The 25,312-nt window shown below is 48.1% G+C and overlaps 1 protein-coding gene across 4 annotated transcripts in view; it reads left to right on the top strand.

The window, feature by feature from the left end:
- Positions 1–18,808: 18,808 nt before the first annotated feature.
- SBNO2 (strawberry notch homolog 2) overlaps positions 18,809–25,312 on the top strand; it is a 123,083-nt gene continuing 116,579 nt past the window's right edge. Inside the window, exon 1 of one of the 4 annotated variants that reach the window (XM_032787839.2) lies at positions 18,809–18,922. The gene's annotated coding sequence lies outside the window, so the exon portion shown is untranslated. Of the gene's footprint in view, positions 18,923–19,843; positions 19,947–25,312 lie in introns of those variants that run through there. The other 3 variants (XM_032787752.2, XM_032787604.2, XM_032787918.2) reach the window with 3 other exon arrangements.

Genomic DNA, 25,312 nt, shown 5'->3' with positions numbered 1-25,312 from the left:
GAAGGATGTGGGGATCATCTGGAGAGAAAGGGGGGCTGCCCTCCCCAGGGGCTGCCTGTAGGCTGCTGGGCTGGGCTGGGCTTTGCTAGATCCCTGGCCCTGGGCCACTGGCTCTCCCCATCCCGCCTCACACAGGCCTGCCCCATAGCCAGCCGCCTTGCCTGGTCTGCTCCAGGGGCAGGGGCAGAACCCGACAGGGCCGAGGTGATGCTGGCAGGCAGAGGGAAGCACGTGGAAGCGTTTGCGGCCTCTGAAGGTGCACACCCTGCATTGGGAAACTCAGGGCCTGGGCTAGGCACACTGCTGGATGCCCCGCTGTCCTATCGCGTAGCAGCATCTGCAGTTGGCCAGCCTGGTGGATGATGACCAGGCCTCTGGTATCCCACCTACTTCTGTCTGGACTATAGCAATGCAACACTTGGCATGAAGCCATCAGCCCTTAGGAACTGCTGGTTAGTGCAAAACACTGCAGCACATCTGATCAACATGGGCTACTGCAAGCACCTCAGCCTTGTTCTCTGCTTTCTATGCTGGCTTCTTATAGAATATCGAGTGAGCTTAAAAGTGCTCCGTGGTCTGGGCACAGGGTAGCTTAAAGGGCCTAAAGCTCTGGAGTGAAAACCGTGGTAACACCTCCACTCCTGTGGCACAATGGAACTTTTCACAATAAGGGTAAAGCATGTCTGTGCTGAAGACAGAGCTTTCTCAGGGTCCAATCGAAGACTAAATTGTAGAACAGATTCCACCAGGAATTAATAATCATCACAAACATCACCACCTTCTGTTCCAAGTGCAGAGTGCGCTTTTCCAACATAAACTCAGAGCAGTGTGTGTGTTAAAAAAAAATATCAGAACCCTACCAAAAAAAACCCCTGGATTGCACACATAGTTATCTCCATGAGAAAAGAGCAAGAACAACTCACCTGTCAGATATTAGTCATACCACTTAATGCATGACTAAAAAGTGCTCAGGTACTAGGGTGAAGAAGGTTGTATGAGAACCTATGTAGAATAGATAACCTCTCTAAGGGTATTCCTGCGGACTGCGTAAGGCACTTGGATATGTGCATCCATGTTGGTGATTTGGCAGAAGTTTGGAAGCCAGCCTCAACTTTGATACAGAGGGGACAACAGGTCCCAGCATGAAATGTATCATCTGCACAGAACAAGATACAGAGTTACCAACTCTTGGCATTTGGGTGTTTTTTCTCAAAGCCCCTGCTCCTGGAGTCTTGTGATTACATGAGAATCTCAGTTTTCCTTTTTAAAAAGTAAGTTTGTAGCCAGAAAAAGTCTGACAACATGACCTCTAAAGGCTATGACACCAGAAGAAAAATAACAAGAACCCCACAATTGTTAATTTAAAAAGTCTCTATTTTTCAGGCCTAGCTGATGATTTTTGAACACTTGGGATTACAATACTGAAGATATAGCCCTTCTTGCTGGGATGTTCATTGCCTCCATGCTATAGATGAACATCGTTCTCTTCTTATCCTGACTACTCTCCTGTGATTCCATCCTCTATGATCTCCCTGAGTCCTATCTTCCCAGGCTATGCAGGATGCTACATCTTACCTTCTTGGATGCACCAAGAACAATAATTCCATCATCCCTAAACTCTCAGGCTAGGGCTGAAAGCCTTGTGTCATTCAGCTCAGGGAAAGCTTTGTTTAAGTAACGTCTAAAGGCCTGATTCTACTCTCATGCTGCTGTAGGTTAGGAGTAACTCCACTGAAGTCAGTAGAATTACATTGGCATGATAGGGGAATCAGGCCCTTAGGATTCAGCCAATAAAATGCATTGTACTGCTGGGATTTTTGTCCTTTATCATGTGCCTGATTTACATATGTAAATTACATATGTAATTAAAATAATGGCCTGGCCCTGTAGACCAGAATCCCTCCATGGACAACCTAGGGACCTCCACTCTTCTGACTGCTGTGCCCTGGCTCAGTGGTCTGTAGATTGGTCTATGCCCTGCCAAGAGGGAGAGCCAGGCACTCTGGCTTCATGGGCTACAAGAAGGTGGGGAGAGCGAGAGCGCTGGTACTGAGTCATCTGGGGTGGAAGAGTGCTTCGCGTTGCTCAGAAAACATCACTTGCTGGCTGCTCGGGAGCACGATGAGTTCCTCCAGTGCTCCCAGGTGAGGGACAGGCATGCTAAGGTGAAGGTTTTATACAGGCAGCAGGAGGGCAGACGAAGATCATCTTCAGGCAGGGCAGCTTTGACCCAGACCCCAGATTTCATAGTGCGACCAGCATCCCAGCCTCTATGGAGTCCATCCATACATCCTCTAGCTACCAGGCACTCAAGTAAGAATATCTGACCAGGCAAGTACAGAGTCGGGGTGAGAGAAGGAAAAAGTTGAATGGCTCTCCCTATATTCTTTCTCCCACTGATAAACCCCTCTAATCCTTTTCCTTTGACGAGTCCTCTTTCACCCCCTCCCTGGTGAAGAGGGATCTCCCTCCTCCCCACCCGATCAGCCAAAACCATCCTAACTCTGCCCACCCCAAGGTACCCCTGCCCCTCTCTTTACTTTGCCTGTGGTCATTGACAGTCTTACGCACACAAAAATACCCTTTCCTGGCAGACGTTGCATGTCACTGCTCAGGAGCAGTTGGCATCAGCCACGCGAGTCCCAGCTAGAAGGACTGTTAGCGTGCCCTGATATGGCAGTTTCCTTGTTCAGCACCAGTTGGTACTTCTCAGCACTGGTTTATTGCCTGGCCCACTTCCTTCCCTTGCCTTCCCTTCCTTCCCGAGGCATTGTACTGGTTGGTCCTCGGCCCAGCCGCCTGCAGGGAAGCTGCCCTCCAAGGTGCGAGGTCCAGCTCTTCCAACACCCTAGAAGGGAAAAGCAGGTGAGAAGCCTGCTCCCCCAACCCCACCCCTGTTAGGAATGGCTAGTGGCTTGGCACTGCTTGTTTTAAGCATGATGCAAACTCCCTCAAGTCCAACTGCATCTTCCCCAGGAACCTGTTCTGCTGAGCTGTATGTTTGGTACTAAATTTAACTGTGTAAAACCTCAGCAATGCATGCAGGGGATCTGGTTACAGCGGCTCACTCAAGCAGGATACACTTTCCCTCCTCTTCTTTCTAATTCCTGGCCTGTCCTCTTCTTTCTGCTTTTCACCAGCTTGATCCCTCTTTTCTGTCTCTCCCTGCTTCACTTCACACCTCCGCCCATTCCCTGTACTCTGCTGTCTCTACTCTCTGCCAAATATTCCTGATGTGGCTGCCTCAGTTCCAGCTCACTCAGCCTAGTATTTTGCTCAGGGCACTGTCTTTTCACAGCGTCAAACTGTCTCCATTCCCCCTTCGGGATAATCTTGGATGGTAAATAATTAAAGTATAATAATAATAATGACAACAGCGCAACACCTTTTGACACAACGCCCTCCATAGATTGCGTACATGCAGGGAATGCTTCATCAGCATCTGAAATGCAGCCACATTTGCGGTAGAAGGCAGCAGCTTGTTAACAGCACACAATGCTGCACAACAGGAAGTGAAGAAGAATTCTGTATCTGATTTTAAATGCAAATTGGGAAGGATTTAGGTCAGCAGAGGTTAGTTACCTAAGTTGGAAACTGCCCTGGGACACGAGAGCTCATGAATCATAACCCTACAGTTCCTAAAAGCTTCTGGTGATCTTAATTACCTTCACATGCTTGGGACCTTGGTTTTAAATTTCATTCAAAACCAAGCGCCTTCTAGCCCTGTACAGCAGCATTGATTCAGCACAGGCAGCAGGAAGAGTGTCCCAGGCTGCATCCCCCACACCACTTCCTACAGCACCTTCTTTAATTCATGGAGGTCTCCTGTCTTCATACTGGCCTGGCCTGACCCTTCTCAGCATGGGAGAGCTGTAGTGATCGCAACACGTGGTGTTACCTCTGCTGGCTCTGGTGGGTGGGCTAATTTTGTTAAGAAAGTTTGAGGGTCATGGGGCAGCACAAAGAGCCAGCCAACTTGCATGATTTTTACCATGAATCACACTATTTTGGGGTTTTTCTTAAAGCCGCTAGCTGCTGGAATTGGGTGATCTTAAGAGCCCTCAGTATCATTGTAGGGCTGGGATGATGGGCCGGGAGCAAGATGACTGCTTAGAGTGCCACTACTTTATAAAGTCCTTTGATTGTAAGCTCTTTGGGGACAGGACCACCTTTCTGTTCTGTGCCTGAACAGCACCTAGTGTGTTGGGGTCTTGGGCCATGGCTGGGACTCCAGGTGTTACCGCAATAATGTAAGACAAAAGCCCTGTGTATGGAAAACAAAGCACTTACTTCCTTATCTTTATCCTGATGTCCACAACAGTGAACATCTGGATTAACCCTGGCTCAGAGACTGATGCCTAGTAATGGATTATTTAGCAATCAGAAGAGACTGGTGGTGGGGGATCGGATGGCTCAAGGATGCTGATACTAGGCTACAGAGCACTTCACCTCTAAGTCACTACTTCAACTCCAGCTCTGTCACCACTGATCAAAAATTACTGTCATCTGAAGGCTGCCTTGGGAAATTCCAAGGGATTGTCTGTATCTCTTTGATATTGATTAGCTGCTTTTAATACAGGGACATCAGCTCATATGTCATTGGGATCTCCTTAGCTATTTCCATTTGGGTCAGTGCGGATCAATGTTTTTGGAGTCTGGTCTGGAGAATGACTATGAAACTACATTTCACATGTCTAACAGCTGCAAAATGCAGACAGGATCTGAAATGATTTAACTTACCATCTTGAGACATGGTTTCAAAGTTATATCGTTTAGAAGATACATGGATTTTGCTTTAAGATTATTTACAGCTACCGTTACTCTGATATTTTTGAGTCCCACTGAGTGCTGCTTCGCTAAAAAAATCTCTTTTCAGCAGGATCTTCAAATGTGTGGATTTTCTTCTTTCTATTGTAAATGACAACCTGCCATTGTTGGAGATGAAAGGGATTCTGTGGAGACAAATGCAGTTATTAGCCATGTTACTAATAACACTGAGCTTATTTATTCAGGCATTTTAAAGAATCACATTTACTTTTCATTCTGGATGCCGTTTGTCTATTATTTGTATAAGGTTCCCAGCCTCCTCACCCATTTGTCAGCCTCTCTTGCAATCTCATCTCCAACTTTTCTTGTCATTAATCATGTTTATGGTGTGCTGAGGGGTCAACCAAGTTCGGGACCCCGATGCATTAGGCGCTGGACAAACATAGAATAATAGATCGTCCCTGCCACAAAGCATTTACAATCAAAATCTTGTTCAGTGTTTGTACAGGCTCAGCACGAGAGGTTCTAGTCCATGGCCAAGGCTTCTGGGCACTATGATAATACAAATAATAAATAATAATCAATATTTAAAACAGACACAGGGTGGGGAAAGGGATCGAGCATATAAGCGGAGTGGTCAGTGGAATGGCAGCAAATGCAAGGTCAGTTCCATGATTTTTTAAAATATTTATTTCATACAGCCCCCCATGCATGGTCTGACCTTCCTGACTTCTCCCACAAGACCACTTCATTCACATTTAAGCCCTCTTAAAGACACACTTCAGCCAGTCATGTTGACATAAATAAATTGCCTATTGTTGTTCCCTTTCCCCCTAACCCCTGTCTGTTTGTCCCTAGATTGTGAGATCCTTAACACAGGAGTCGAGCCACCCTTCTGGAGTGTTTGGAAAGTGCCTGGCACACCCTGGATGCAGCTGTAAGTAACAGTATTACGACCTAGCTCTTAACTAGCACTTTTCATTCATTGATCTCTAGGTCCTTTACAAAGGTCAGTATCGTCCTTCCCCATTGTGCAGATAGTGAAATGAGGCATAGGGAGATGAAATAACTTGCCCAGTTTCTCTTACTGCACTCAGCACAGGCAACTAAAGTATACAGTTCAGTTTAATTTTCTGTTCCTAGTCAGTTTCACATCCCCCACCCCTTCTGTACTAGCCTGATGGTGGATTCCTAGTCAGTTACAGACACATATATATCCTGGTTCTCCCTGTAGTGCCCAGGTGGTAGTGTATTTGAGTTCATAACACTAGGAGGAAGGTTTCAATAACAAAAAGAGGGATTTAAATTTAAGCAAAACATTCTGAAACCATTTCTGTCCCTACTGGGTTTTTGTAAAACACTGCCCCCCTTCCAGTCCCCCTAAGCCAAATTAAGAGTGGCCTATTCATTTTTATGCTGACTGAGGCCTGATTGGAGCAAAGCACTTGGGTGTGTGCTTAAAGATAAGCATTGAAGTCAGTAGGACTTATGCATCTGCTTAAGTGCTTTGGTGAACTGGAGCCTAAGAGGACAGAATCCCATGAATTTGGGTGCTGGCAAAGTCAAGCTCAGGAAGAGAGAGTGTTTGTATGGGAGTTGGGTGGTCCCTAGCCTCTGTTTGCCAGAAGCTGGGAACAGGCAACAGAGGATGGATCATTTGAGGATTACTTGTTCTGTTCATTCCCTCTGGGGCGCCTGTCATTGGCCACTGTTGGAAGACAGGGCTAGATGGACTTTTGGTCTGACCCAGTCTGGTTGTTCTTATCTTCTTGTATAGCTTGCTTAGTACCATATTGCTGACTGCTAACAGTTAGAATAGGGTAACATTTTCACAAACACCTGCGTGATACAGGTCCAGATTTTTAAAGGTATTTATGCACTTAAAGATGCAGTTGGGCACTTAGTGGGGTTTACAAAAGCATCTGCCTGCCTGACTCCCAGAGAAATCAATCTTTACAAATCTGGCCCCTTCTGCTTATATTTTAACGAGGGGATTTGCACCTAGGAAGAACATTCATTCAAAGAGGGGTATAGAATAAATATTATCAGGAACAAATTCTTCCATAGTGTAACTCTTTAGTGGAGTTACACCAGGGATGAATGTAAATTATGTGGTTCTTTTAAGGATGTGTTGCTTATTCCACATTCTTTCCAGATGCTATCATTTGCTTCTGGTCAGTGGTTTACAAAACGCAAGAAAAAAATGTTGAAATCTTCCCTACTTTGACACGCACAATAGTTTCATTTGACATAGTGAAAGACTATTTTAGGCTTTTAAGAGCCAGTTCTAAAATCCCCAAGTAGATTTAACATTGGGTTTGCTTTTGATCATATAAGAAAGATTGGCTTGTATTTACTTTTGTAAAGGATCTATCCGCTCAGATTAGATAGCTAGAAGGATATGCATAGGAATGGGTGGATGGATATCGGTAGCTAGATAGATACATAGGGTGAAAAAGCCTTGCCAACTTTCATTATTTTATCATGGGCCTCAGATTATTTGATATTATTGTTAAAATCCAAACTCTGGGAGTCATGTGGCTACATGAGAATCTCAGCTTTCATTAAAAAAAAGTAGGTTTCTAGCCTTTGTGCTTGCAGAGAAAAGCTTGAAAATGTTATAAAAACAGAAGTAAATAAAATGTACCCCAAATATAATTTTAAAAAAGTCTCATGATTTTTAAACCAATCTAATGATTTGGTTGCCTGAAGCATTTCATAGCATGCCCTGAGTGTAGTGAGACTGAGGGGTTAGTTGGGCAGACATTACAGTGTTCAAAAGGCTCCTCCCGAGGGGAGTGACACTACTACCCATGTTATATCGGGGAGGATGCAAGCGCTGAGCAGGATGAGTTCAAACAGCTACATGAATGATCTCAAAAATAGTGATAAGGATCCCTATGGGGTTACGTGATAATTACTTACTAATCTGGAGATCTGACCGAAGAGGGGAATCTGTTGTAGTACATTAAGAAAGGTCACTTACTAAGGTTTCAAAAAGAATCGGATGCTTAGATTATCAAGAACAGCATCTGCCGTGACGTGTCAGGATATGAAGTTGCAAGTGTTCCTAAATCCTCATGCTTCATGGCGTAATGTGGTTGTTAGCAGGGGTCAGGAATAAATTCCTCCCTCTTGTCTCACAACTTTGGAGTGGATCAAGATCATAGCTGGGAGTCAGGAGACCTGGGCTCTCTTTGTTGACTCACTGTGTATACTTCAGCATGTCACTTCCCCTCTTTGCACCTCAGGTTCCCTACATGTGAAACAGGGTTAATAATACCTTTGTAATGATAACTGTTTGTATTATGATAGCACCAGAGGACCCATCTGAGACTGGGGCCCCATTGTGGTAGGCACTGTATAGACTCACAGTGAGAGACAGTCCCTCCCCCAGAGAGTTTGTAATCTCAATAGACAGAGGGTTGGAGAAAGGGAGGATTATAATCTCCATTTTACATCTGGGGAATTGAGGTCCAGACCCACAAAAGGTATTTAGGCTCCCAGCTTCCACTGAGCCTAAATACCTCTGTGGATCTGGCCCCGAGGGATTATGTGACTTTCCCAAGGTCACACAGAGAGTCTGTGGCAGAGCCATAATCATAGACTATCAGGGTTGGAAGGGACCTCAGAAGTCATCTAGTCCAACCTCCTGCTCAAAGCAGGGCCAATCCCCAGACAGATTTTTACCCCAGTTCCCTAAATGGCCCCCTCGAGGATTGAGCTCACAACCCGGGGTTTAGCAGGCCAACGCTCAAACCCCTGAGACCTGAACCCAGCTCTTCTGAGTACTAGGCCAGTCCCTCAGCCCCAGGCCCATCTTTCTTAGACTAGGTTCTACTGCCTGCTGAAGCATCCAACGCTGCCTACTGCCAGAGGCTGGCTAGCAGACCAGGGTATTACCACCTGTAGTTACTATTATCTGTAAAGCAGGGAGTGGGAAAACACTTTACAACCCAGTACAAGTCCTCTGTGGGCCCAGAGCTGTGAGGTGCTGACTGCCCACAACTCCCCCTGAAGTTGATAAGAAACTGAGGAGTTCAGAATCTTATGGCACCAAGGATGTGGCAGAGACTGGACATAAGCAAGTCATGTGACTGTGTGTTGGTGAGGTTTGGCCGCTGTTTTGTAGTTCCGGATGACATAGGGCTAGATCCTCAGCTGGTCTCCATCGATGTAGTGCCAGTGCCTTCAGTGGAGCCATGCTGATTTACTAGGTGAGGATCGAGCCCAGAGGTTTTTTGTAGTGTGTTATAGACAACGAAATGCCTTACAGTAGCAGTCCGTATGTTCCTGGCAGGTATCACTGTGGGGGACTGGAAGTCCGTTTTCCCTCTCTCCCCCCACCTTGATTAGGGATTTCATTGAGGAGGGGTATTTCAGTAACCATTATTAATTTAAATCATTTGCTCTGCAGCTGCTCTGCCCACCCGATCTCCGGCATATTTACTCAGTTGGCTCTGTAATCCCCCGCAGCAATTTCATCTCCTTCAGCACGTGTTGTGTCAAGAATTTCCCACTGTCCCTTTGGGACTGAAGAAGGACAGGTGATCAGCAGCCATTCCCCTTATCAGCTGTTAGACTGTAGCCCTGCTCCTGGTAGTGTTAACATTCTTCCACTAAGTGGCAGTGCAGGCACATGAACATGATACCATGCTGGTGGGCCCACATGGCCAACATTTTCAGAAATGGCTACTGATTTGAGGGCCTGACTTTTTGGGTGCCTAGCCTGAGATTCCCCAGGCTAATTTTCAGAAAGTGCCAAGCAGCAAGAGCTCCCATTGACTTCAAGTGAAGTCACGGGGCTCACTGCTTCTGAATGCCAGGCCCTAAGTATGTATGTCTCAAATTGACCACCCAAAAATCTGGTGGTATTAAGGTGACCAAATGTCCCGATTTATAGGGACAGGCCTCATTTTTGGGTCTTTTTCTTATGTAGGCTCCTATTACCCCCCACCCCCGTCCCAATTTTTCACACTTGCTGTCTGGTCACCCTAGGTGGTACGGTCATGTCATCTCTGGATCTAGGTTAAAAGTCAACATGAGAGGCAGAGTCACCCTACTACCATTTAAGGGGTGCAGTCACCCAGATCTGACCATAGATTCTAAAGCCAGAATAGACCATTGTGATCATTTAAGTCTGACCTAACACAAGCCATAGACCTGCCCCAAAAATATTCCTAGAGCAGGAATAAGGCCATATTGCCTTACAAATGATATGGATGAATTTCAGTCCAAATTATGGTAATAGGCAATCCTACCACACACTTTTGTGCCATCTCTCATCAGGCCAGGTTTTTTCCCTTATCAGCTGAGGGGATGGCTGGTTGCAGCGGTGTCCCTGGGCCTGCAGCTAGACATTGTACATCCCAGCCCCAGTGCGCGCACACAGCAGCCAAAATCTCTGTAGGCAAATGTCATCAATGAGCATCACCTCCAGCACAAGATCGTGCTGCAGTAAAGAATCAGCTGCAAAAGGAGGCCTGCAGTGACGGGAGATGGACCTCGGCTCTCTGCTTGGCTGGCAACTTCCAGGCAGAGTCCCAGCTTCACAGAGGTATTACTGTTAATACAGGAAGGAAAGGGGCCAGAGCTAAACCCCTGTGTCTTGAGGTTTTTAATGGAACCACTAGCTTAGGGCTTGTCTACAATGGAAAGCTACAGTGGCACAGCTGCAGTATAGATGCTACCTACGCCAGTGGGAGAACCCTTCCTGTCAGCATAGGTAATCCACCTCCACAAGAGGTGTTAGCTAGGTCAATGGAAAAATTCTTCCATCAGGATAGCACTGTCTACACAGGGACTTGGTTGGCTTAACTCCACGCTCAGAAGGGTGGATTTTTCACACCCCGCAGTGACATATCTGGGGTGACCTCATTTTGTAGTGTAGACCAGGCCCAAGTCTTACCCAAAGCAGTGCCCTTGGGAGGGGAGGCAGTGTGTCTAGTGCAGGGATTGGCAGCCTTTGGCATGCAGCTCATGAGGGAAATCCGCTGATGAGCCAGGACAGTTTGTTTACCTGCAGCATCTGCAGATTCGGCCAATCGCAGCTCCCAGTGGCTGCGATTCGCCGTTGGGCACAGTCCAAGGGATGTGCTAGCCACCACTTTCTGCAGCCCCCACTGGCCTGGAATGACAAACTGCGGCCAGTGGGAGCCGCAATCGGCCTAACCTGCAGACACTGCAGGTAAACAAACCATCCTGGCCCATCAGTGGATTTCCCTGATGGCTGCGTGCCAAAGGCTGCGGATCCCTGGTCTAGTGGTTGGAAGAAGAGCACCAGGACTCCTGGGTTCTACTCCCAGGCCTGTTGCTGACTTGCCACATGATTAAGGCCAAGATCTTTCCCCTCTCTGTGCCTCCGTTTCCTGATCTGTGAATGCTGGGGTAAGGATGCCTGAGACAGGGAGGTCATGAGGATTAATGACTGTCTGGATAGATTTGGAGATCCTTAGCTGGCAGGGAATGCAGAGGGCCATCATTATGAGCAGAGTCACCTGCTGAACAGCCCACAGCTCCCATTTGCACAGAGCTTCTCGGCTGCTGCCTACAGGACATCCTCGTGACTATACAAACCCATGTGTGATTTTCTCCTTATTTGATACCAGTTCTAAAGAGTTGGAAAGCGATCACCCCAGTTCAGGTAAGTGCCGTGATTCCCCTCCCCAGAGAGAGGGGTGGATTCCCAGAAGCAGGAATTGAAAACAATCCATGGCAAAGAAACCTGAGCAGGGTGGCAGAACTGGGGTAGCTCCCCCATGGCTCTGGCTGCAGTTCCATAGCGCTTCCCTATCTGGGTTGCATCAGCTGCATTCTACTCCCTGTCTGTCTTCTCCCCTCTGCCAGCTGGCAGGAAGCAAGCTTTCCTTCCACCCCCAATGAAGCCATGCCATGCCATCCTCTCCATCCCTCTCCCCATCAGACAGTGCGGTGTCAGGCTGTCAGTGTAGCCTGTGATGCAGCTGTCCTGATGGCTGGTATTCTTGCTATGGGACTTTCCCAAGTGGGTGCATGCTACACACTTACAGGAAAATGTCCAGCACTAACTGCCGGAAATCCCAGAAGTGAACGGAGCTGCCTTAAAGCCATGGAGAATGGAAGCCTCCAGTTATCCAAAGAGCAATGTCAGGACAGCTTTGGAGTCTCCCATACACCATCCCTCACCCCGGTGCCATAGGGCTGGATCCACTGACTTCAACAGGCTTTGGATCATAGAATATCATAGAATCATAGAATATCAGGGTTGGAAGGGACCTCAGGAGGTCAGCTAGTCCAACCCCCTGCTCAAAGCAGGACCAATCCCCAATTAAATCACCAACAAGGGGACCAATGACTGAGTTGGACACCTGGGAACTGGAATGAGACCCCGCAAACTTATGTCATGCAAGGCACCAAACAGCCATCCAATGGGAACAATGTTCAGTCATCGATGACTTGGGCAGTGAACTGCCCCCATGCCCTGCACTGTCCATTCCCCCTCCATTTGTTTTATTGGCAATGCACATCACAGAACAGCAGCAAAGCCAACATTTCCAAGCCAGTAGGGGATGGTTAGCCCAGGGTAGGACCCCGCAGTCTCTCGTGGTCTAACAAGTGATGATCTCTCTTCCACCATCTGTGGAATGGACAGTGACCAACCTCCTTGGAAGTGCCTTTGCTGGGGGATGACCACAGATGGAGTTCTCTCACTAGCTTTTGAAACCCTTTGCTGAAAGCTTTAAACAGCTTTTATTATACATGTCTGGAGAGGAACCTGCTGGGCCGGTTTGCTGTTACCTTCCTGCATCTCACACTGTGCAAGGGAAGATCTCCCTCCCCCAGCCCAGGTATCAAAGGGCGGCTGAAGTGTCTCTCTCACACATTGCAGTGCAGTCTGAGAAAGCAGCCAGGTCTCTGTGGGTCCTTCTGAGCAGGATTTTCCCCACCCACCTTCGTGAAACAAGAACCCAGCCTAACTGCAGGTCTGGATTAGGGCCACCCTTTGATATCTCTCTGCAGATGCCTCATTCCCACAGCCAGGATGAGAGTAGGGGAGGAGCAAAGCAAGCTGGGCCTACTGCTCCTCACCCACATGGAAAGTCAGGGGATTTCCAGGCTGTGGAAAAAACAGGAACTGGCTTTGTGTGACAGAGGTCGGGCCTCATCCTGACACAACGGGTCTAAGGACCTGACCTTACAGCAAACGACTCACCGGAGTAAGGACGGCAGGATCAGGATTACATAGGGCAAGTATCCTCACCTCCCTGACGGCGAACATGACCCTTGAAGGTGCTGCTGAAGCCAGTCACATGTTAAACCTACTGGCCTTTGTCTATTTCACAGGTTTCTCTCCCCTAGAGCTGGAAGGTACTCTGTGGTCCCACCTAGCCCATTTCTTCTTGGCCAGCACATGATGGTCCCTTTCAGCACATTCCCCAGTGCTTGGCCCCAGTCCAATTTCAGATGTCACAAGCAACAGGGTCCTTCCATTACGCCCATGTGGAAGATTTCACCACTACTCAAGGGCTCTTCCCGTAAGGAAGCATTTCCCAATAATCATTGTAAAAAATCAGCGATGCCACCATTTCACCCCAGTGCTCCTAAATACACCCTCCTGTTTGGTTTGTTTCTCTGAGCCTCTCTGTATAGACCTGACAAAGAGCTGCGAAGTCATGCAGAAAGGATGATGGCCTTCTCGGGAGTTATCCCCAGATTTCCTAGGACCACAGTTTCCTGTCAGGCCATTTCACAGTCCAGAGATTTTGGGTGTTCATGAAATAGCCCATTTTGAGAACTGATCTTTGCCTGAGGGACAGGGTCCCTTCTCTCAAGGCAAAGAGAAAGGAGTTCTCCCTGGCTGCTCCCCACTCCAGTTAACCCAGTGGGAGCAGACCTGGGCACAGAATAGAACAGAAAATACAGCAGATCTCTTGAAGGCAAAACCAAAAAGCCACTGAGCAGTGAATTTCTAGCATGTAGGAATTGTCAGACAGGATCAGACTCCTGGTCCATCTAATCCAATATCCTGTCTCTGACAGATGCTACAGAGAAAGGAAAGGCTAAAAATCCCACACTAGACAGATGAACAACAATCTGCCCCCCTCATTGGTCTCATCATGATCTCCGAAAAGACGAGGCTGAAGAGTTTAGAAACACCTTCTGGACTCCAGTGCCTTTCTGTGCGAACCCACTCACTGATTTATATGGCCAGCCCTCAGGAATGATGTGCTTGCTGTCAATGGGGCTCATTAACATTCCTGAAACGAGCATCTTCTAATCTGCCCATTGTGATTAACAGGGACAGTTCAGGGAGAGGTTTTAATTTCATCCCGGCCTGAAGACTCCCTCCATTCTTCATCACAGGAGGAGAAATAGATGGTTGCAGAAACATAGATGAGCAAGGAAGCACAGCGGGGCTAGGGCTGGAGAGAAAGGAAGTCGGTGCCCAAGAACTTGGCTAGGTGTTGAGTGCTGGGGGAGCGAACCAGCTGGGGGGGCTGAATTCCTGAAAGGGTGGGTACAGTGAGAAAGGGGTGGGAGTCAGGGGAGGAAGCTGTAACACACGCCCTCACCACGAGGGAGAGGAAGAACTTCTAGCGAACCGCCTTGTGATGAAGATGAAATGACTATTCAGTGAAATGTGCAGTTCCTCACAGCTGCTGGGATCCGGAGCACATCTCTGACCCTCCCAGTCAACAGAGAAGAGGCTGGTGAGGTGGCCTGGGCTTGAGTTTTCTTCTTGTGACGGATGGCTGCAAATGTGAAGATGCATGAAGTACATCAGATCTCCTGTGCTGGTGAAGGATGCGGATAGGGACTGTGAGAGGAGGGGTCCCAGATTCTTCCATTCCTCATGGGGGAGACTGCACAGAATTTACCTTTCAGAGTCTAACTCTTTAACCACGGCAGTTTCTTATTCATTATTATTCGCCCGGCAGTAACACCTGGAGGCCACAATGGGGGATCAGGCCCCAGGGATCAGCACTAAGTGCTGCACATACGCACATAACAAAGGATGGCCTCTGCCCAGAGAGACTCACAATCAAGTATAACAGGGGTTGGCAACCTCTGGCACGTGGCTCGCCACGGGCCGGGCCAGTTTGTTTACTTGCTGCGTCGGCAGGTTCGGCCAATCTCGGCTCCCACTGGCCAATGGGGGCTGTGGGAAGAGGCACGGGTGAGGGATGTGCTGTCTGCGGCTTCCTGCCGCCCCCATTGGCCTGGGACAGTGAACCGCGGCCAGTGGGAGCCATGATTGGCCAAACCTGCCGACGCGGCAGGTAAACTAACTGGCCCAGCCTGCCAGGGTGCTTACCCTGGCGAGCCGCATGCCAGAGGTTGCCGACCCCTGAGTATAAGATGAGACATCAGACCAATACAGCAAACAGCCAGGGGGGAACCCCCAAGGTAACAGGGAGATGATTATGTTGAATGTCATAAGCAGTGGTCACAGCACACCAGCTGCCTAGGGATTGTCAATTATGGGAGGAGACCCTTTCATTGCAGAGTAGACTCTAATATTTGTGCTTCCAGTATATGTATTTATTCATCTCTATATTACATTAAACAAAAGAGCGCTGGGACTCTTTAAACTCTTAAAAATACATCTTGGAACAAACAGACTCCAGCAATCATTCTCAAGGGACACAGCTGGCATTCTTAAAGTAGAAGCAGGCAATGTATTCACTGCCTGTCCTCCTAGCTACCAGTGGGGAGAGATCTGCAGTCTAGCAAGGCATCATGTACTGCAGGGGTCGGCAGCCTTTCAGAAGTGCTGTGCCGAGTCTTTATTTATTCACTCTAATTTAAGGTTTCATGTGCCAGCAGTACATTTTAACGTTTTTGGAAGATCTGTTTCTATAAGTCTAATATATAATTAACTATTGTTGTATGTAAAATAAATAAGGTTTTTAAAATGTTTAAGAAGCTTCATTTAAAATTAAATTAAAATGCAGAGGCCCCCCAGACCGGTGGCCAGAACCTAGGCAATGTGAGTGCCATTGAAAATCAGCTTGCGTGCTACAGGTTGCGTACCCCTGATGTACTGTAACACATTTCCAAGGTGCTCATATATCCCAGCACTAGCACTGGGTGTGGCATAAGGACCAGAAAAGAATTACACATTAAAGGGATATGATCTAACAGTCAAAGCCCCCATGTTTGGTCCTGGAAAGAAGAGATTTTACAAAGCCAGAAGCTGGCTTTTGGTGAAATTGTTTTGATGAAATCACACACAAATGAACCAAGTTACTGGCTATAAACATTCGCCAGCAGCGTTAGAATTCCTAGCACAACAAACTTTGTGCCTGGATCTTAGACACAGAAAGTGAAAGTGCCCTGAAGATACCAATGTCTTGAGCCTTTCATAAATACACATAGAAACAGAAAGGGAAAGTCACCATCTGGATTACTTCTTGCACTCTGCTCACGACAACTGTTGGTGAAAAATAAGTGAATCATCCTAGGTGTTATTAGAAAGAGAAATAAACGAATCTTCTCTTGACGCTGATAGTTTAAAGGGAGGAGTGTAAAGTCCAATTCTTAAACTGATCCCAGCAGGAGAATGCGGAGATGTAGGTTGGGGGTGCCAGGACCATTTTGCAACATTATGCTCAGTTTCTGAGTGTTTCACTTACTGTTTTTCAACATCCAATTAAAACGTGAACTGGTCAGTTTCAAAGCCTTTTCCCTCTGGGGATCTAGACTCGTGTGTCTTGTCACAAGCAGAGCGTAGCCAGAATAACTTCTCCAGTGTGGAGAGCTGCAATGGGATAGTGTTGGGGCAGCGAATTCTGCAGCAACTGGCTATGAATAACGCAAGACTGTAGCCAGCTATTATCTGCCGTACACTTTAATTAGCACTGAAAAGCTGGCTATTCTTGGGGGTGGTCATCTCAAGATGGGCTGGGGGCATATTGGCAAGGGATGGTGTGTGGGGGAAGACTGCACAGTTTCTGATCTGGCTGTGCCTGCTTCAGGTTAATTGATTCCCCTGGCCCTGTCTCTCACTCTGGGCTGGCAGGGATGGAGAATGCTCTGCAGGTGGCATGCTCTGCTTCTGGAATAGGAGGGGGGGCTTTGTGTCACTCAGCAGTGGCTGGTGAGGGAGCAGAGCTGGTAGGCTCCAAGCCCACTCTCCCACACACTTCCCCGTGCTGGTGGGAGAACGGGCTTGAAGTTAAAACAAGGGCTGTATGGAGGAGGTAGAGGCTAACATGGTGGGGGAGAGGCAAGGAAGTTGAGAGGTTCCGTTATGTTTTGTTGTTCTTAACTCTGGATAAAATCCAGCTCAATAAAATCTGGGCGCATAACCCCCAAAGATATGGAATGGAAACAGATGTCAAGGAAATTGCACATATAGACAACTGAGCATGTTTAATTAAATGCACACTCAGGACTCCCAGGCAGGATGATGAGTGGGAGGCAGGCTGGCTTCCTCAAAGGCTGTTATGATAAAAAATCCTTTTGTTCTCTTTACCTCCTTTGAAGTTAATTTCTTTTGATGGCGATAGAGTGGCTCTTAGATGGTGTTTGGTGGTGGCTGAACAGAACTCTACAATAGGGATGTTATTCCTGCTGGGGTTCCCACTTAAACTGATCCTGCTCAATACCCCTTCTGTTTTAGCATCGCCCATGTGTGTGGGTTTGAGAATTTCAGTAGGGCTTCCGGTATCCTTTTTTAGTGTCCTTGAACCTATTTGGAGGAATTCCTGGTGACCCAGCTGCTTAATATATGAGCTGATGGGGCCATGGTCCAGAAGACCCTAAAACTGTATATAGAATCCCTTCAATCATTGTTATTACTTTGGGGAGGGGACCCCAGGTGCTAGGAACCTGGGCCCCATTTTAGCTGCCGCTGTTGGGGTTTCACAATTGTGGGGGTCAGTGGCTCCTCTTCGTGATGGGCTATCCCTGTTAGTAGTGTGATGGCTGTTACTGAAGCCCTTCAGAACTAAAAGCATGAGCTGCTACCACTTGAACTAAAGAACCAAGACCTTTAGGTGGCTCTGAAACAGACTCAAATCCTCTGTTGGACATAAAGGGGGGAACCTGCAAGATACATTCACTGGTATCTACATTCTACAGAGAAACACTGCAAATGGATGAACTTATCTACTTTGGCTGTCTCTGTGTCATGGACGATGGGTGAAGCCTGGGCACGGAGAGGCTAGTCCCTGGCCTAGCTTGGCCCTTCTGCCTGAGTCCCCTCCCTCCCCAGGTCACCCAAGCACCTTCAGCCCTGGAGTGGCAGGCAGGGCAGCCCCAGCTCCGGGGGCCCCTCAGCACTGGGCAGCCCCAGCAACCCCAAGTCCAGGCCATAGGCTAGCCCCAAGTCCAGGCCCCAGCTCCACCCAGCAGGCTTCCTGGAGAAGGAGGCAGCCTGACGGGGCTGGGGCAACTAGCCACAAGCAGTAGGAGGGGGCCTTGGGGTGGAACATGGGTGGAGCCAGGTGGGCTTTTTACTGGCTGTGGCTGGTGAACACTGGGCAAGAACAGGCTACGAGCATAGGGGAAAGGAGGGCTTTGCACATTAGTAGCATGAACGTGGCAACCAGCACGCACTGGCACTGCCAGGCATGAAAGCCTTTTCATTCACCACAACAGCAAGTAAACCAACACCTGACCCCACAACAAACACATAGAGGCTCCTTGTTTCACACTGTCTGGGAACCCTCCTGTTTTATTCATGCTTGCAGCCCTTTTTCTCACTAGCTTGTCGCACTGGACATTGATATGGTAAAGGCCAAGCAGATGGCAGTGGTTCTGGGCTCTTGGTAGTTTCTAGCTGAAGAGATGGAGCAAAAGTGGGATATCTGCATTGTTGTGCTTGGATTAGAACAGTTAATGTCAACATAAAAATAGCCCCCTGTGGAATGCACTTTTTGCAGGAGCCCATCGGGGTTTATTTTTGTCTAGGTGTCCAGGGAATTAAAAGTGGCAAAGATCCAACACAAGGGACAGGAAGGAAACCAAAAAAGGAGACCATTGAAAAGGTAGCCGGGTTCGTTTCCAGAACAGAGTTTCTTTCAGTTCATTTCAATGACTCAGCATATCTGTTGTCAATTCACAGAACGAGAACACTGGGTCTGTGTGGGACAGAAGCAACTGTAGCTCGGCCGCTGTGATGTCCCTGGAAATCCGATCCAGTTCTAACCGTGCTTATCTACCTTGCGAGGTAGGTTATCGCTAGCCCCATTTTGCGCGTTGGAAAACTGAAGCAAGCTGGGTGCGTACCCGCAGCAGCGAGTCTCACAGCCCAGTCAACAGACTTGGGCTCATGTGATGGCACTGAAAATTGTAGTGCAGCCATTTGGATGGCTGGCGCTTGGGCCCTGAAGTCCTCCCAGCTCCCTTACTTCAGAGCTAGAGCTCGAACGTCTCCACAGACCCAGGCTCTGTAACTGGCTGTGTAGATGCACCCAGGGCAAGCAAATTGCCTGAGGTGTCAGAGCTAGGAATAGAACCCAGCAGTCCTGTCTCAGTCCCCTTTGTTCTTACTCACACCACAGCGTCAGGGGGAAAAGAGCAAGAGACTGTCCCCCACTGTTCCTACAGCCCCGGTAGCTCTCTGCAGCGTCAGCCCCAAATACCACAGCTGACACTTGTGGCACTACAGCAGGCAGGACAGTGCAGGGGGTAGCCGTGGGGGGCAGGTAGCAGGGGGTTGCACTGGGGGGGTAAGTAGCAGGGGGTGGCAGTAGGCAGCAGAAGACAGTGTGCAGGGGGGTGGGGGCAGGGGTGCGGGTAGGTAGAGGGGGCGGCAGTAGGAGCAGGGAGTTTAGGTGGCACGTAGGGGGTGGCGCAGGAGTCGGGGTGGGGGCAAGGGGTGGTGCCGTAAGGCAGTGCAGGGTGGTGGTAGTTTGGGGGGCAGGGTGGCACGCAGGTGCATGTGTTAGTAGCGGGGGCAGGGAGTGGAAGTGGGGGGGCACTAGGGAAGGGGGTGGTAGTGGGGTGGAGGCGGGGTGCGGGCGGGGCAAGGGAGTAGGAAGTGGGGGGCACTAGGTGGGGGGTGGTAGTGGGGGGGGGCAGGTGGCTGGCTCCCTCACCGTTACGCCCCGCTCCGTTGCCGCGCCCCCCCCGTTCCGGGGGCCGGAAGTCGTGTACGCAAGACGCCTCCCAAAGATGGCGGCGGCGCGCGACCCGGAAGTGAGGAGCCGGCTCTAGGAGGGATCTGGAACCCCGACGCCCCTTGGGACCAGGTGACGAGCGCCCGCTACCCCGGAGCCCCGCGTGCGGAGAATCCGCGGGGCCGGGACCGGGGAGCCCCTGGTCAGGTCTCATGGGAGCCGGGGGCAGGGCCGCTTTGCTTCCTCTCCGCCCCCGGGTCAGGGTCTCTGGGACGCCGGGGGTCGGGGCAGGGCCCTTTGCTTCCTCTCCCCCTAATACTTGAGCCAAGAATGCCCAACATGGGCTGCTTAAATAATCTGTGGGAAAATACCAAAACTCATCTGTAATTGGCAGGTTAATAATGTTTTTTGACTGGCCAGGCAACAGGGAGATTTAGTCACAGATTTCATGTAAGTGGAGAATTGCGATTGCATGATCATCAATCAATCTTTTTACCTTCTTTCTAATATAAATGGATGACAATTGCATACGCGTAACTTGAAAAGTCTCAAAATGGTGTTTTTGTCAAAGTCTAGAATGAAAACTGCTTGCCTTGGAGAGATTTGAAACTTCTGAGCGGAGATGAGTCCTAATGAGTATGCATTCATGAACAAGCATAATGCATCCTGGTTGCTATGATTCTGGCGTTTTAAACACTGTTATGGGATGATGAGACTGAATATAAAATGGACATTACAGTGAGAGCTGCTGCAAAACATTCTATGATGTCATTTCTGTTTCTAGGGACTTTCATTGCAGCCTTTCTTGGAAAGCCAGAGTATGCACATTTAAAAGGCATTTAGAGGCACAGCTAATTAATTGCTCCTAGTAATTGTCAAGGCAAAGTCACCTTTAAAATCAAAGGTGCCCTCGTGAGCAGGAATGTTAACAAACGATAGTTTAACACTGGAAACGATTTAACTTGGTCTCGCTGTTTTAAATGTGTTGAGGTGCGCTCTGCCTACCCTCATTTTCATCATAGCGAATACTAGCTGGCTTCAGTGGATTCAGGATAGTCCCATTATGGCACAATCTTATATCATGCTATGTTTCCCTTAGGCCCAATCGCTTAATTAACACATAGATCTTTAAAATCGATATTTATAAGGATGTAGCAGTGCCTATTTAATGCTATGGTCCACTGTCCACTCGACGCACTACAAACTTTTCAAAATAAGGTGGTTGTCAAAATCAGGGTGAACTCCTTGCGTTCAGGGGAAAACCAGCTTAAGTATTAGGGTTTTCCATAGACTAACGGGATGTGATGAGAATATAGTCATATGAGTGTCAGGTGTGGGGGGATTATTTACATTTTTTTAATAGTCTAGCAATCCAGTGACTATCTATCTGCTATCAAATCCTGAGGAGGAGAGAAGGTCAGTCTGAGCAGATATTTTAAGAGTCAGCAGCAGGTAGACGATTAAAAAAAAAAAATTCCTGCAGTGCCCCAGAAGCAATTACACACTGTATCTCATTTTGAGCGCTGGAAGGAAATATAATTTCAAGTGTCATTGTTTTGCGTTTAAAGAAGATACCACTCAGTGACCCACTTTAGAGAGTGTTAATACACACTCAGGAAAGCAACGTGAGTGGCAGCTTCTTTCTGCCCTTGATATCAAAGAAAATTAATCCATGTGTAGCTGTCTGTGAATGTTAAGGGTGTGTTTTGGAACTGCTCGAAAGGTACTAAGGGATCCTTTCTTTTGATTTTGAGGATGCCTGTCACCCCTTAGGAACCAACACTTGAAACCAATAAAGAATTGTGTTCATTTCAGAGAGAGGGCTGAGGCATAACAGGGTTGTTTATACCTGTCTAGACTTGCTGCAGTACAGAAAAGTTTTCAATTTTAACTGGTATCTTCTCATAAATTGTGGTTCCCTGTGGAGGTTGGGAATGGTGATAATTTTCTGTTAAACGAATCTGTTCCCCACCCCCCAACGTAGGTTACAGAAGACAGGCTTTCCTCCCTCCAATAAGTAAAGAAGGTGACAGCACAGGGTATGGCAACATCTGACTCATATTAATGATGTTACTCAACTAACCCTCCAGACACTCCTGTGTCCCTGAACACAGGGACGCTAAAACCGAAGAGCTGAGGAGAAATGTACTGAGAGTGGACTTCCTGACCAGGGCAGGCAAGCATGAATATAGTCCCTGTCTAAGTGTCTAGAACAGACAGGTTTACTCTGTATCCAGAACTTGACCGGGTAATAAAACGTCTGAGTAGCGCTAACATAAAATTTTTCATAAAATTCAATACTCCATTTTCTAGTAATTGAGTATGCTTTTACATTAACAACACGTCAGAGCAGAACAACATCAATTACTCTTTGGAACTCCAGGAGCACCTCCTCCCTTCTCAGAGACGATGATCATAAAAATAAGTTATCCTCATCCCACACCAGCCCCCAAATGCTTCCTTTCTACGCCCATCTTTATCTGTCCCACTTCCCCCAATGTCCTAAAGCACCACATTCACATCTCTTCTCCCCTTAGTGATGATCCTCTTCACCCTAACGTAGTTCTCCAACCCCAATCTAGCTCCAGGGCCTTGATTAGGAGTCTTGTGCAGTGGCCCATATTCCCTCGCCTCCTAAGTTTTCCAGGGCTTCAGAGGATCCTCTCATACGCCTGGTTACCATTCCTGGTATCTGTCTCCGAGCGCTGCTGCGTTCTGTAATATGGGGGCAGATGGAGAAAAATAATCAGGAGTAGAGGTTTGTGAGCACCAGCAGGGAATGGAAGGGAGGGAGGGAATCTCTCATTAACTCCGGCCACTCACAGCCATAGGAAGCACAATGAGGACAAGATTTTGTAGTGAGCCAGGAAGTCAAACGACCAATGCTGGGAGGTCATAAAAATCAGAGAAGAGGGCCAGAAACGTCAGCAATTTCCACCAGACAGCCAGAGGCTTTGGTCCATCCCTCCAACCTAAACCCATAACATAAGCTGCACCCAAAGCTGTGCACGTGAAAAGAAGGACTACCACAGCCTCTAAACCCAACCCCCATGTGGGGCTGTAGAACAACTCCTGGGGTAAGATGCAAGTGCCTGTCTTGGAACTCTGCAGAGGAAGGAACTGCCTCAGGGTAGCTGACGTCCAAGGACCAGAGGTGGGCCATGTACTCTGATCAGCTTCACTGCTACTTCTCAGTTCGGGAAGCACCAGTGCAGCCTTCCACACGCATCACTATCTCCTCCTAAGGTGGAACGAGATCAGACGCTTAGTTGCAGGGGGGACCCCTCGAACTACAGGAAGGGCAGCTTTAACCAAAGGCAGTGGGTCCTTCCATTTGGGAAGTCTCTGGAGTAGCCCAACCTTTTTCTGGCCTTCACATTTCTGAGAAGATGGCTGCAGCTCTTTCATACTAAGGAACAGGGGACCTGACAGCTCTGTGTGATTGGGGAACCAAAGCAGTAACCCAGTCTGTCGGACTCACCCCCACCCCAGCCTCTGCCTTGAACCAAACGATCAGAAGAAAGACTTACAAATAGCAAGAAAAGGCAGTGGAGATGCACGCTGACACCTCCAGACAGGGTGAACAGATTAAGGCTCTCTCTGCTCATTTTGCATCGAAAGATGGCAGGGAAGCATCACCATTAGCATACAGAATAGAGAACAGAGAGTCAGGCAAAACGCTACACTGAACTATGGAACCAGGAAAAGCAGGGAAGCACTGCATCATGGGGGAGCTCTGCTCCAGATGTTAATGAACCCAACCTGACACACCCAGCATCAGTAGTTATAACAGACCATTCTAGTAAAAATCCTTTAATGGATCCAATACTAAAGATGCTAAATGGCATGGGAGCTCCCCAAGGAACACTGCCCATAGCCAGGAAATCAGTTCCTAAATTGTCTAGCCTGACAAAACACTTTGTATAACTCCTTGAGGCCATCAGTTTACCCAAAACAACTAGTGTTCTCCCTTGAGCCATTGTTGTTCCCTACAAAAACTCCTACCTATTACTCAAATAAGTGTCTGATACCTGGATCCAAATCCGCATCACGTTTCCATTGGGACTTTATCTCTCCTGACTGATCCTGCTGGGGGCTCTGCCTGTCTCGCAAGCACTCCGACCCATCAGCTACCCCACCAACCCGGGAACCCAATCGATTCAAGCCAAGGAGTGGTGAAGAACACCAACTCTCTCTTTCTTTCTTTTTTTTTCTACCTAGGTATAAGCTTTCTAACCCTGATCTTGTGAGATCAGTTACAGTTTTTAAACCGAATTTTTATAAATTAAATTTAAGCTAGATTTAATATTGTAACTGTTTTGTTGTTTGGCTCCCCCGTGTTATTACCTGGCAATAAATAACTTCATGGTAAGGTGGTTGCTCCTTCCTTCTCTCTCTCTCGTCCTCTCTCCTTGTGTTTTTGGCTTCCTCCAATTGCTCTGGCAGCAAACGACTGCTCTAAAGATCCCCGCAGTGCCCAAAAAACCTGTGGGGTGGCTCATCAGTGGTTACTACCAGACAATTTGTAACGTGAAGTGGGGATAGGGACTGCTGAACCTGTAGCAAATATGAAGGTTGGGCAAGCTTAGGAAGTGCTCCTCCGACCAGTCTGCTGAGTCCAAGGGCCTACTGAGGGGGACAGCTTGGAAAGTGCTTTGACCCACGCCTTGCTGAGTCGCAGGGACCCATAAGAGGTCAGTTGGTGAGTGCTGATTGACCTGGTCTCTCAAGGCACATGCTCTGTTGAGGGTTTGTTCATCTGATTCTGGGGCTGGAAAACCACCCTGGAAACGTGGGTCATGCAGGATACGCTCCATTGGGAGGGAACTTGCAGAAGGGGAGAAGCAGAGCTCTGTATGCGAACACAAGTGAAGACAAAGCAGCACATTGATAGAATTACGAGACCTCCCCATCGCGAAGAGTAACCTAATAACATGAGCATACTCCAAATAATAGAAATCTGGTAACAAGGGAGACACACGTAAACAAGTTCCTTCCTCTCTTTTTCTTGCCTCTACAGGGAATGAGCGTGGGGCAACACAATCTCGTCCCCTTGCAAGTATGAGAACAGTGAGAGGGTCCCACTGATGGAAATAAATGGGGCAGGGATTTGATGGGTGTCACAGTATTCAATGTGTGCCTCTTAAGAGGACTGGCCACACTATCTGTGCCTCATTTAACAGCCTGTGATGGGCCTGATAGAAGGCAGCTGATCCCTAGGTTAAAGAAGCCAGGTAGAACCTGTGGCTGAGGGAGCCTGTAGAAAATTGAGAAGCTTCTTAGGTAAAGTTGAAGACACTCAGGAAACAAGATTTCAACGCGGTAGGACTGGGAGTGGCCTGCTAACAGCAGGAACGATTGGATTTTGAGTCCTATAAATTTGCAACTCTGAGTTTTGTTTCAGCTTGATATTAATAAATCGCAGACCCTAAGGAAGGCTAATACACAGAGGAGAGTCTGTGTGTGTGAACTTTACTGAAGAGCCCCGGAAGAAAGGA

This window comes from Chelonoidis abingdonii, chromosome 11 (assembly GCF_003597395.2).
Source record: "Chelonoidis abingdonii isolate Lonesome George chromosome 11, CheloAbing_2.0, whole genome shotgun sequence".
NCBI lineage: Eukaryota > Metazoa > Chordata > Testudines > Testudinidae > Chelonoidis > Chelonoidis abingdonii.
This window is presented reverse-complemented; position numbering and strand designations above follow the sequence as displayed.